This window comes from Puma concolor, chromosome A1 (assembly GCF_028749965.1).
Source record: "Puma concolor isolate L17-30 chromosome A1, mPumCon1.1.hap2, whole genome shotgun sequence".
Taxonomy (NCBI): Eukaryota; Metazoa; Chordata; class Mammalia; order Carnivora; family Felidae; genus Puma; species Puma concolor.
Window position 1 is genome coordinate 64280983 of NC_141667.1, and position 10887 is coordinate 64291869.

Sequence of the window (10887 nt, forward strand, 5' to 3'; positions counted from 1 at the left end):
ACAAGCGTAGGACCCTTTCGGGATTTGCAAGATGCTTAACTGTGCCCCACCAGTTACCGCCGAGGAATGCAGTTGGTACGCAAAGTGGCTTAATTGACCTACAGGTTGGTTGAGTTTTAAAACCCGGTACCGATGCAAGAGAGAGGAAAACAGATCTGACAGATCCAGGATGAGGCTGTGTGGTTTACGCAAACACGGACAAAAAACATCCGGGGATAGGGGCGCCTGGGTGGCGCAGTCGGTTAAGTGTCCGACTTCAGCCAGGTCACGATCTCGCGGTCCGTGAGTTCGAGCCCCGCGTCGGGCTCTGGGCTGATGGCTCAGAGCCTGGAGCCTGTTTCTGATTCTGTGTCTCCCTCTCTCTCTGCCCCTCGCCCGTTCATGCTCTGTCTCTCTCTGTCCTAAAAATAAATAAACGTTGAAAAAAAAAAAAAAAAAAAAAAAAAAAAAACATCCGGGGACAGAATGGCCTTACGTGTTAAACGGCCTGGTGATTAGACAGATAAATGGATGGACGGATGGATGGATGGGTGTTAGCTGAGAGGGAGCAAGGGGAAAGGCAGACCCCAGGAGCTTTTGGATTATGTATGTAGAACCCAACACCCTGGGCGTATGGAAGGTGTTCTAGACGGGCGCTGGACACTGACAAGTCAACCCAGGACCGGAGAGAATGTGTCGATTCTTTCTAAAGAGTTACTCCACACCTGGATGTGGCGGAGTTGGCTGTAGAAGTCATCAGTTGAGTTGGGTCACGATGGAAAACATTTGTGCACGAAGTCTGTAGTTGTTAGGTTCTGAGTGTGCACTGAGCCATCATATTCCTGGCTTTGAATTGCCACCCCAGGAAGGAACCTTGGGTGCATTATTTAACCTCTCTGGATCTCGGTTTCCTCATGTACGAATGAATGCCTGTTTCATGGAGAGGATGGAATGAGGCATATAGTTAGAACTTGGTCCCTGGTCGGGATTACACTTGTGTGTATTACTTTTTTCAACCTATTTTAATCGTCAGGGAACATCGTGCCAGGTCCCTGCTAGACGCTAAGGATATAGACTTCTTTGTTTCATTTTACAAATGTTTGCTGAGCACCTACTGTGTGCCTGGAAGACACTGCTAAGTCCTGGAGGTTGGACTTAGGGGGAAACAGACAAGACCCCTGCCCACAAGGTGCCTCTAGCCTGGCAAGGAAGACGGGCATTCAAATAATTAATGTACTTAGCATAAACAGGTCTGTGATGAGCCAGCCCAATGGGCTGGACACAAAGAGTATCGAGGCCTCTGCAAATGGGAAAACTGAAGCACAGAAAAGGGAGACGTGCCCAGGTCCCCTCACCCCGTGGGTGGCGAGAGCCTCAACTGGAACACAGACCAGCCTGACTCCAAAGTCCACATCCTTTCTCAACAACGCACAGCGGTGGCTGTGTGTTCCAAGCTTCTGGACGAAGACATCAGGCTGGGCAGAGTTGAGAAAATGCACAGACACAGAGGGAGTCATTTTTCAGAGTCTCCAATTTGGGAAAGATGTAACTTCTGGGATCCAGAGGAGAGGATTTGAGAAGAGTCAGCGCCTGCTGCCCCCCGAGGGGTGCTGGGTGATTCTCGGTGGATGGATGTGGGTCTACGGGAGGACGTGTGCGTCTATGCCTAGTTCTATGAACGTGTGAATGTGTGTGTATTTCTGCCCCGGTCTGTGTGTTTGTATGCCGTCTGCACGTAGAGGGGAGGCAGGCCGCTGTGCCTGTCCGTGCGTGTGTCTGTTGTTCCGTCCGTACATTTCTGTGTGTGGCTCTATTTATATGTGTGTTTCCATATGTCTACGTGTGTGAGTGTCTGTGCTAGTGACCCTGTATGTGTCGGAGTTGGGGGGGGTGGGTAGATTCGTGTGTGTCTGTGTCTGTGTATTTGTATTTGTGCCTGTATGTGTGTGTGTGTGTGTGTGTGTGTGTGTGTGTGTGTCAGTGTCTGTGAGGGTCTGTGTGTGTGTGTGCCTGGGTGGGGGATGGTGTGGTGTGGCCCGCCTCCCACCCCCCCCCCCCACCCGATGTTTCGGTGGCACGGATCTAACTTGTCCTGCAGAACTGGGGAAATGACAACGTCAGTACGTCTAGCCTTATCTCCCAGCCTGCCACTCTGTCAGAGGAAATGAGGTTTGCTTGGCACATCTACTCTTTATGATGTCATTTTGGCTGTGATCTGCGTGTCCTGCTCCCCTAGGTATTTGTCTTTTGATGGCCTAATGAATACCTGCCAACGTAGAGATGAAGAGAGCACGCATTTTGGAGCGTTTTTTTTCAAGAATTTTTTTTTTTTTTTTTAAAGCATGTTAGCCGTCCATCTCTTTTCTGTGGACTTGGAAACCACGGTAAAGGGTTTAGAGCTCTGGCTTTGAAATGCTAAGACTTCGGCTCAAGTCTTCAGTTGGCCCTTTCAAAAGCTGTGTGACCTTGGAGGGGACACTGTGTGTCTCGGAGCCACAGCTCTTTTCCTGCTAACTTCAGAAAGTTCTTTGGAGGGGCAAATATAATAACAGAAGACTACGCTCTCAGAAATCCACACAGTCCTTAGATGGCATGATGTCAAGGCAGAAAGGCCCAGCAAGAGGCCTCTGGGCTCAGAGGTCAGGCAGACTCTGGGTTTGGGTCCTGGCTCCCTTCTTTTCCCAGTGTATGACATTGAGCAAGTTATTATACCTCTCTGAGCCTCAGATTGCTTCTGTGATAAATAGGATATTGCATCTAAAGCACTCAGCCCACTGCTGGCCACCGTGAGGACCCCCAAAATGAGAGCTGTCAATATTTTTAATAATACAGGAAAGGTGACGGCAGTAGTTATCATTTGTCCCCTTTCAGACTTGCAGTGAGTATAAGCAAGATAAAGAGTTTGGAAGTGCAGGGTGAAATGGGCAGTGTGATGGGAGTGATTTACTATTATTTGTTTTTACTATTTCAAGATGCAGCATCGGCAGAGTGTTCTTGGCATCACCACACTCTTGGCAAGTGCTTCGTGTTTCATCTAGAACTCAGAGACCGTTCTAGTTGCACAGAAGGCTGAGAACAAGACGGCCTCCAGCCCAGAGAGGTCTGGGCTGGCTGCCGGGGGCTGACTTCCCCAGGACTCATCCCCAGCCCCTCCAACTGCACCCCTTCTGGAAGATTGCCTCACTCCAACCTCAACACCCCCCTTGCCTTGGAAGGTGCTCTTCCTTCCCCCTGGAATATTCCTCATCACCGTTCTATGCCCTAGATCACCTGGGCTGGGATCCAGGTGCCTCTGCCTGAGCTAAGTCCCTGCTCTGTGCCCCCAGGGCACCGTGGATTCGCCCAACCATGCATGACATCCAGGACACTGGAATGCTCTGCTCTCTGTCTGGCTGCCTCCCGGCCGGTACCCTCCAGGAGGGCAGGGACAGGGACCACGTAACCCTCAGTGGATGTTTGCAGAGTGGACACATGGAGATTGGCTGGTTCCTCTCATTTTCTAGCCCTACCTCCCTCAGAGGCAATACCTTCAGATGGCAATATATTCATTTCATCTGGACCCACTTCTGACAGCCATTTTGTTCAGTAACAGATGCTGGAATGATGTGCCTGTTGATTTTTTTGGGGGGTTTGGGTTTGCTTTCGAAACCGATGGGTTTGCTTTTGAAACCGATGGGTTCATTTCCTCTGGACTGCTTGTCTCAAATAATGGTGCCACGCAGACCAGAGGACAAAAGATTCCCAAGTGTTTGACCTGCTTCAGCCTGTGTTTTGGGGCTAACATGTGGGTTTGCTGCAGTGACCGTGGAGCTCTTGCCAGAGCTGGGCTCCCAGGACAGATGTTGGAATGCTCTACAATTTCAGATGAGTCTTTTCATGGTCAGGTGGGCATCATTCAAGGAGAGATGTATGGTCTATCTGCCTGATGAGGTGTGAGCCTCACAGTGCGAGCCTTTCTCTCACCTAATAACCACCTGGCACACCCAGTTGGCATTCTGGCACTTGGGCCACCTCATGGTGCAGAGCAGGGGTCACCAAATGACACCCCTCAAGCCAAATCTAGCCCACAACCTGTTTTTGTAAATAAAGTTTTATCGGAACACAGCCATGCCCATTCATTTACCATTCAAGGTCTATGGCTGCTTTCGAACTATAATGGCAGAATTGAGTAATTACAACAGACCGTAAGGCTTGCAAAGACTAAAAAATTTTCTGTCTGGACCTTTATCGGAACACCAGATTAAAGAAGAATCTGGTTGAGCTAAATCAGTAACCCTGAGTATCATCCCATCTCCTTGCTCTCCCTCAGCCCTGACATTGGGCTGATCACCGAGACCAGATTACTTTGCCCCACTATACCATACATTTTCCACCCATCTCTTCCTTAAGTGCCACTGCCTTGGCTTAGCTCTGTCCCCACCCCTCTTGACTGTCACCAGGGCCACCATGAGCCTGTAAGGTGTCTGGGTGAATTAGATAAAGATGTCTTCTCTGGGTAGCTGCAGCTCTATGATACGCATGGTGAGCAATAGGAGTGCTTCTGTGCAGGGAAAAAGCCACCTAAGCCTATTGATTATACCTAATCAATTACAGCTCTCATACCTACTGATTATATCTATTGATTATACATTCTCCTCACCTCCTTATCCAGGTAGCCCTTCACACTAGAGCTAGAGTGATCTTTCTAGCAAGCTGCGTTCCTCGCCTGCTCAACCCCTCCATACCACTCCCCACCCCCATCCTCACGACAGAGCCCATGTGCATGACATTCAAGCCTGTCATCATCCGGTCTTTGTCAGTCTCCCAGCCCCACGCATGTCTCACCACCTGCTCCGCCTACCTCACACCTGAGCACTGTCATACAATTCGAAGTACCCTTGACTTAGACCCCCATGCTGTTCATACTTTGGGGACTGGCACAGTCATGTCCTTCGTGACATACTCTATTTGTCCTTGTATCCATCTGAAAAATGCCTCGTCTTCCTTCAGGTCCACTGCAAGCATCTCAAATGTCTTCACACACTGTGGTTCACAATGTATGCACAGATCCGAAAATCAGGGTAGTGGATCTTGACCAGTTTGAAAGATGCTCCAGACTAGAAAAGAAGGGTGCACCGCCCTTTGTCAGGTGCCCTCATGGTGTAGGATGAACATCACAGGCTCTGGGGCCACACTGCCTGGGGTCAAGTCTGGCTCCACAGTTTGTTAGCAAATGACCTTGGGAAGAGATTTAATCACTGTGCCTCAGTTTCCTCATCTGGAAAACAAGGATAACGACAGCACTTTCTTCAGAGCTTGTTGTGAAAATAAAGTGAATATATTAATATAGCCGTGTAAATTGTACATACAGCTTAGAAAGATGCCCTGCGACACGGCAAGTGCTATAAACTGTGTTCGGCTGGTGCGTGCATGCTTGCACACGTGTGTGTGCACGTGCACGTGTGTGTGTGACTGTGGTTTTTGATGAGTACTAACTGAAAGCTGCCTCTTAGGCTGGAATCTGTTCTGATCCTCATTAAAGCAATTATTCGACTATATTAGGATTTTTAACAATTTTTTAGTGTTTATATATATTTTTTTAATTTTTTTCAACGTTTTTTATTTATTTTTGGGACAGAGAGAGACAGAGCATGAACGGGGGAGGGGCAGAGAGAGAGGGAGACACAGAATCGGAAACAAGCTCCAGGCTCCGAGCCATCAGCCCAGAGCCTGACGCAGGGCTCGAACTCCCGGACCGCGAGATCGTGACCTGGCTGAAGTCGGACGCTCAACCGACTGCGCCACCCAGGTGCCCCAGTGTTTATATATTTTGAGAGAGGGCACAAGCAGAGGAGGGGCAGAGAGAGAGAGAGAGGGAGAGAGAGAATCCCAAGCAGGCTCCATGCTGTCAGTGCAGAGCCCTAAGCAGGCTCATGAACTGTGAGATCATGACCTGAGCCAAAATCAAGAGTCAGACGTTTAACCGACTGAGCCACCCAGGCGCCCCATATATTACGATTTTTAAAAATTTTGCTTTTCTGTCTCCTTTACTAAACAGTGAATTCCTGGAGGGCAGCAAGTATGTCTTGTTATCTGCGTTCTAAGCATCCAGCACTGTGCTTGGTTGATTTTTGTAATAAATGAAGAAAGGAGGCCTAGATCCTGAAACTGAACCACCACCACGGGGTTTCCTTCCTACAATTGCAGGGGCCAGAATCCTCCTGCCCCTCCCAGCCCCACCCCCTCCTTCTCCTGTGAGAAACGTGCCCAACTTGGACGGGATTTGGGTGACTCTCTCGGGCTCTCTATTCTCCACGATGAGGTGAGAATAGGTGACCACATCTGACTGTCAGCAAGAAGGGAGGAGGGCATAAGGGACCCTCGAGCGAGAAATGGAGCTTCCAAACTGATTCCGAGGAAAATGGAAACTCCAGCTGACCTAAGAGATTTCTATAATGAGAGAAAACCAATTTAAATGCAAATAGCCCAAAGCATAGTTGGGGAAAGGCATCGCACTGCAGAGAAAGGCTGGGGAAAACAAACAGAGCCCTCATCACGAGGCCAGTTCACTGCTGGACGGGAGGGCTGCTTTATCCATTTAGAATTAAAGTCTAAACTAGTGACAAAGAGTCACATGCATCGCTGGCAGCCTTCCCTGCTGCTTCATGGTGCCGACTGAGAAATGGGCGTCCCTAAGGGAGCCGGTCATCAGCCACTACCACTTAGGGAGCCGCTGTCAGATATCCGTTGCTCTGCAGGACATAGAGAACAAAAGATGTCCCAGAGACGGGCACTGCCTCTGAGGGGCTCACAGCCTAGGGGAAAGGTTAGAACCTGGAGTCGATTCTGGCACCACAATAGGTACTAACGTTTTACTGAGCATTTACTATGTACCGCCCCCCCCACCCCGTCTGAATATTGTATGTGATGGTTATTCGTCAGAGTCTCACAGTGACCCTGTGAAGTGGGGTCTATTATTATTCCCATTTGACAGACAAGGAAACTGAAGTTCTAAGAGGCAAGGAACTTGCTCCTGTGTGTTGGAATTCAGACCCAGACAGAATGGCTCCGGGGCTCTGGCCCCTACTCATCCTGTGGATGCACTCGTGCATGAGCAGCGGTGCCCAAGTCAGGATGCCCTGGGACAGAGTTGACCACTGGCTTTGGCCTGGAGCCAAAGTGTGGAGGCTTCAAAGTGTGGATTGCCCCGCCACTCACTGTGTGATCTTGGGGGACACTTTCCCTCTCTGGGCCTCATTTACCGAAATAAAAGGAAGGCGGTGACCGAAAATAATTTTAGGCCATAAAATTATATTATTCTAGGACTCCAGCTGCCCTCAAGAATAGCCATTGCCCGGTTGATAAAAACACCTCCTCTGTCTTCCTTCATACGCCCCCAACCCCCACCCAGGCCCTCTACCCATGCTGGCCCATAGCTGTTGCAAGGGACCACTTTAATTTCCTCTTCTGGTTTCATAATTCAAGGACAACACCATCTGCTACATGAAGTCCACGTTCCCTGCTAGCCTCCTTCTCAAAACAAGAGATGGATAAAGGCTTCATCCGGTTTATTCCACGGATAGAGCAAGAGCCGGCAAAACCAAGTGGGGATGGCTTTGGCCTTGAAAGCTGTATTAGTCCCCTGATCTGGTGGGGCCCCAGAGCCCGTTCTGTCACCCTCACCACCTACCGCAGCCAAATCGTGGTGGTGATGATGACGACGGTGACGACGATGTGTGACCTTTACCAAGGCTCTTCTGAGTCAGGCAGGCATTTTCTTAAGTTTCTTTCTTTCTTTCTTTCTTTTTTTTTTTTTTTTTTTTTTTTGTGGATTCACTTATTTCATCCCTGTGACATCCCTACGAGGAAAGGGCTAAAAATAACGGCCCCACTTTACAGATGCAGAAACTGAGGCCGGGCAGGGTGGGGGGGGGGGCTTAAGAAATTTGCCAAAAGCCGTGCAGCCCGCAAACAGCAGAGGCTGAGTGGAACTGGCTGGGGAAATTGTCACCTCCACGCTGCGATGGCCGGCCTGAGAGGATCCAGGCTCCCGGCTCCGGTTCTGACCTCTGACATTTGGGGCGTCGGGGGCACTCTCCTTTACTAAACATTCAGGTGACACGTGTTTACTGAGCAGCCCGCGGCGTGCCAGGCGCTGCTGTCCGTGCTGGGAAGCAGCAGAGAACAAGGCCCGCGGGGGTCCTCTCTCACGGGGCTGGACGTCTAGTATAGGCACAGACTAACGCGATCATTGCAGCTGATGATAAAATGCCACAGAGAAAATACAGTAGGGGGCATGAGGAAGGAATGGGTGATGGGCAGGGAGGCCTCCCGGAGCAGGGGGCCTCTGAGCGGAGATGTGGCCATGCGGTCGTGCCGCGGGTTTCTCAGCCTCAGCACCGTGGCCGTGTGGCCCTAGTAAGTGTTATGGAGCCTGTTGTGTGCGTGGGCGGCTGTTCAGCAGCGTCTCTGGCCCCACCCACGCGATGCCAGTAGTAGCCCCTCTCTGGCGGGACCTTGCGAAATGTCCCCGAAGGGCAGGATAACCCCCCACCGGGTGAGAATCGCTGAGTCATGAGCTCAGCAAAGCAACGGCACTGGGTGGAAAGAATGGCAAAAGGCAGGCAGGCCGTGTGCTTGGCAAACAGGAAGGAGACTGGTTTGACTGGGGGGTGGGGGGGCCAGGGCAAGGATGGCAGGATCTTTGTGGCTCTTTAAAGCTCTCTAGGGAGCACCCAGCCCAGAGTTGCTGGTCTGCACCAGGCTCTGTACCGGCTGGGCCCGAGGACACGGCGCATGCTCCAAGGTGATCACCGTCGGGGCGGCTGGACCAGACACTGGGGTCCGGGAAGGCAGCTGTCGGCGTGGGGCTGCCCACGGTAACAATATCCTGGTCAGAAGGCAAGCAGAGAGGTTCTCCGCAGGCAGTGACCGCAGGGCAGGAGCTCTGGGCCACTTCTTGAGGAGGACGTAAGGATGACCGAGGCCTTCACCTTCTCAGCATCCCAGCCCTTCCGTCTTGCAACAGCACCCATCCCGCCCCCATGCCCCACAGCGCACAATCTTCGTGGAATTTGTAATCACGGTACCCCCGCCCCCACCCCCAGCCTAGCCAGGGGGCTGGCATGAGACCCAAGCTTGGCTATCAGATTCTTTCTTCCTGGAATTAGAATACTGGGCAGCGAATGGCTGGAGTCCATTTTTCTAATGAAAACAGAACAAGGCACGTTCTTTTGTTCTGGCATTATTTTCTACTCTCTCAACAACCTAAGAAACAATGGTTTCTCCCCCTTGCAAGGGCTGGTTTCTCAGCTTTTCCTTCTCATGCTCTTTCAATATATATCCATTTAGTTCACCACAGTGGGTTTCCGATGCTTGAAGCCCCAATTAAAATAGAAAGAGTGCAATGTGGACAGGGAAAAGAGAGTGTTGATTTCTGATTCACTGCACTCACCGCTTTATATTAAATAAGCTGTATGTCTCTCTCTCTCCTAGCAACCAGGAGCCTCTCCAGGGCCGAGAGAAGAGAAGGCTTTTCCCCATGTTGCTCAGCTCAGGGCTGGCTTCTCCTTTGCACTCACCAGGGTTTGTAACTACTTGTTTCTTTGTAGGATAATTTGCTTCATGCCGTCCCCCACACCGTGCCGGAAGCCCCATGAAGACAGAGTTTATGGAACCTGCCCTTGTAAGGGGACCAAACTTCCTGGTTTGCCTTTGTCCTGGGGGTTTCCTGGGACACAGACTTCCAGTGCCAAAACCAGCAAGTCAAGACAGGGCCCCCCACACCCCAGCCCACCAGGGCCTGGCAGATAAGAAGGCTTCGGGCACCATTTGTCCCTGACATTCAAGAAATGTCTGTCGGAAAGAACCCTAGAGTCAGCCCAGCAGAAGGCGTGTTCTTTCATTCAGCATTTCTTCACGCCTACTGTGTGCCCAGGAACCAGCATGTCAGAACCAAGGGGATCCAGGAAGGGTGTCCCGGTGGCCAGGACTGCAAACGTAAACTGGAACTCGACTGGAGAGGGTCTTGAATATTGGGCTCAGAAATCTGGATGCTGTGCGGGTGCAGCAGATCCTGGCTGACTTAGAGGCAGGGAGGAGACGTGAAAACAGGAGTAATTTAGGGGTGATGCTTCAGCGGCTCCCCCTCCAGGCTCTCTGGGAAAGGAAACATCTGCAGGGGCTGCTGAACGGAGGGACGGAGCCCGAAGTCAGGGAGCTGTGTGCTCTTTCTTCCTAGGGTCTAGGCTAGGCAGAGAGGGGTTTTGGCTACCTCCTTTCTCAACTCCAGCACAGCCATCTGCTCGACTCAACAAGCAGAAAATCCACCCCCAGGAAACGTGAATTTATTTGTGGGTATGTGACGAATCCCACAGCTCGGCTCCTTGTGGAGATCCAGCAGCCCAGACCATGCCTCGAGGCTGGGTGGACGTGGCCCCTGCCCCACCAGCAGGTGAGAGAACACCGATGAGCAGCCGGGTGCACATTCGGATAAGGCCGCACAGGCTCTTAGGGCCCGGAAATCCTCTGAGAAGGGCATTTCTCCAATTCAGCTCCCTCAATTCAGAGAGGGGAAAGAATGTTCCTAAAATGACCTAGTAAGTGAGAAGCAGAGGGTAGGCGGCTCTCTCCTTAGCTTTTCTCAATAAAGAACTGAATCCTGGAAAAGGGGGCCCCCTTGTTCCTGGCAGACAAGAGAAAGTTCTAGAAGGTGAGCAAACAAGGAAATAAAAGCATGACATCACGAGGCTGGAGAAGTTTTCTCTTTGAATTCTCTTTCTGTCCTTTTTATGGCACCAAGAAGGCAATCTCAGCTCCGGCACTCACAGGTCTTTAACACCCTTCTGAAACTTTAGCACCTCTCCACATCTCCCTTTTAAATGGAAATCAAACAGGCCTTAAGCCCAGAGTCTTCAATGGGCAACGCTG

The 10887-nt window shown here is 50.9% G+C and overlaps 1 long non-coding RNA gene across 1 annotated transcript; it reads left to right on the top strand.

The window, feature by feature from the left end:
- Window positions 1-452: 452 nt before the first annotated feature.
- LOC147584202 (uncharacterized) lies at window positions 453-3538 on the top strand. Its single transcript, XR_015255180.1, has 3 exons — window positions 453-1613; window positions 2078-2215; window positions 2952-3538. It is a non-coding gene; the product is annotated as an uncharacterized LOC147584202 (long non-coding RNA).
- The last annotated feature ends 7349 nt before the right edge of the window (window positions 3539-10887 follow it).